This window comes from Salvia miltiorrhiza, chromosome 4 (genome assembly GCF_028751815.1).
Source record: "Salvia miltiorrhiza cultivar Shanhuang (shh) chromosome 4, IMPLAD_Smil_shh, whole genome shotgun sequence".
Classification (NCBI taxonomy): domain Eukaryota; kingdom Viridiplantae; phylum Streptophyta; class Magnoliopsida; order Lamiales; family Lamiaceae; genus Salvia; species Salvia miltiorrhiza.
Window position 1 is genome coordinate 20185074 of NC_080390.1, and position 2773 is coordinate 20187846.

The 2773-nt window shown below is 36.5% G+C and overlaps 1 long non-coding RNA gene across 1 annotated transcript; it reads right to left on the reverse strand.

Annotated features, from left to right (window-relative positions):
• Nucleotides 1-253: 253 nt before the first annotated feature.
• LOC131023721 (uncharacterized) lies at nucleotides 254-2773 on the reverse strand. The gene is made up of 3 exons (XR_009101510.1): nucleotides 2382-2773; nucleotides 1129-1189; nucleotides 254-512 (listed from the first exon to the last, which is right to left on the reverse strand). It is a non-coding gene; the product is annotated as an uncharacterized LOC131023721 (long non-coding RNA).

A 2773-nucleotide genomic window follows, 5' to 3' on the forward strand; every position in this document is an offset into this window, starting at 1 on the left:
TCAATCTAGAGGTGTTTCTAGTTGAGTCAACACCCCCCTAAAACTAAAAACCCTACATTACACAGTTACACCCACCCGCTGCTCATCTCTTGTCGCAGCCCGATATAGCCAGTGATAGCGTATACCAAGTATCGTACGACTAATAAAAGAAATAGTGAAAGAAATAGGAATACATCTTGTTTTAGCGGAAGCAATTGCAAACTTTACTCATTTTAAAGAAGGATTTCAAGACCAAAATAATTACTAGCTTGGGTAAACATGATTAAGCCATTGAAACTTAGCAAGGGTCTGAGAAGTATTTCCCTTAAGGGATATTACAGACATAAGCAAATTAAATAAAGAGTTTCATCAGAGTTATGCAGCGAGATGCGTTACTATATGTGTGAAGACATATAGCAGGGAGTTCAAATTCTTATAGAGTCAAAGCTTATAAAGATAAATATGAGACATAGGAAAGACACAGCCAACTGACAATTCCAACAGCTTTCACCCATCCTCGCGCCAAGCCAGACCTGCACATTTAGAAATACATGCAGGGCTGAGTACCAAAAAGCACTCAGTGGACTCATGCCGGAAATAATTGAAATGTTGCTCTTAGAGCTATATGTCAATCTTGCCCTTTTCAATGCATCAACAGGATTTAACTGAGATTAAAAATACCTGTTCATGTTTTTCTGTCATAAACTCATTTGCATCATCATAATAATATCATTAGTCTGCAGACATTATATATTCACGGTATGTGCCAACTATGAGAACTCATATAATATATATATAAGGTGAAGAGAAGGAGGCCTCCTTCAAATCACCGTGACCGGCCGACTAGAGACGGCTCACGGTCACCTCTGCGCACAAAACCTTTACTGTCATATAAATCAGTCAAAGGCCGATATCTTGCATCATGATCATAATCATGTCTTTCATAGAGGCAACATACCATATCTCATTCTCATCAATAATAAATATGGCAAGTTGACAATTTTCATAATACTCATCAATAATGCTTCAACATGCTTCATTTTCATAAGATTCATCAATAATGCTTCAACATGCTTCATTTTCATAAGAATTTGCATTTGAACTCATTATCATGGTAGCTAGCCATAATAGAGTTAGAATAAAGCCCACCTGTCTCAGGGGTCGATGACGTAACGCTCAGAGTCGTACTAACGCCGGCCGTCACTCGAACCTTTGGTGGCGCACGTGGTTTAGATTGTCATGTGACAAAATAAACTCTAGTTAGAATTTCATCTAACTAATATCTCAATACTTATGCTTTCATCATATGCTTAATCTCATCTTATAACCTATCTACTATTTACCCAATTGGACCTCTCAATTTAATTAGATATCTTATCCAATTAAAAGACTCTCAATCCTAGGTAAATAGCATTCATAAACATCAAATAGTCATTCATACTTTGCAATAATCAATTTCCACATAATACATTTTCACGATTTATCACAATAGTCAAATGACTTAAAAAAAAAATAATCCTATGAACTCGAAATCTTTTTCCTTGTAAGTAAATTCCCAAATATTCACGTAAGCTTGGAAATAAATATAAAATTTTCTAGTAGTATTTTCATGACATAACATGGTGTATTAATCCACCAAAACTTTAAAATCCTCAAAACAATTACAAAGTAGAAATTTTCAGACTCCTACAGTTTATCATTCTGCTCTGCCTCAACTTTAACGAATAAACTGTTTTGACTCAGAAATCTCCTAGATTCGAGACTTACACTGTTGAAAACCTTTCTGCGTCTAGTTTTATTTAAAAAAAAGTAGAGTGAAAAACTCCAAGTGGTTTACGAGATATGGGTGTTTTCCCACAGTCTACCAGATTCGGCAGTTTTGCACGACTGGAAGCTATGATTTTTGAAAAATAGTAAACGTTGGCCAAATGGTTTGAAATTTGGTGTAAATCAGTATAATACATGTATCTTTCTACCATAAAAATTTGGGAGGCTGAATGTTTTTGAAAGTTACTGAAAAGTGTGACTCTAGGGACTGCCTTTCTAAATTTCCGGTGGACATGCGCAGTAAAAGTTTTGCATTTTAAAAAGGTAGTAAAAGAAGTCCAAATGACTTGAAATTTTACCAGCGTCCTCAAGACACATATATCGACACACTGTAAAAGTTTGAAGAGTTTTAGACGAGGGAAACCTCGTCGACTGATCAGTCCAGAACGTAAGAAAACTTCTCAAAATGGTTGAAACAACAACATATACACATATCATCATAGATCTATACTTTCATCACCATTCTCATGCATTTTCACACTAATAACTCATCATGCTTCAATTATGCATCAATATACATGCTTATACCACAAGAAAATATATATATAACATAAGAGGAGGATTGAGGTTGCTACCAACAAGATCAATGGAGGTGGAGTAGAAGATGATGCGTAGTATGCTTGGAGCTTGAGCTTGAAGATGAACACTTTAAGAAACCTTAGTTCTTACTATATTTGGTGGAACAAGAAAAAGAAGTGTGGTGGAGTGAGGAGGAGGAGGAGGGCTGCTGAAAATAAAGAAGAATAAGAGAGGGAGGGAGATGAGAGAGAGGTGTGCATGTGCTTGTGAGCTTAAAGTGTGGAGGAATGAGTTGGCTAGTTAGATTAGCTTTTTAGGGGCTCTTTAATGGTGCATGTGATTTCCATTGATGGGAAAGAGAAGAATAATGTGGGAGAGTGGGGAGGGAGCTAGTGCTGCGTAAGGGTGAGAGAGTGAGAGAGAAAGAGTGAGAGAGATTGAGAGAGAT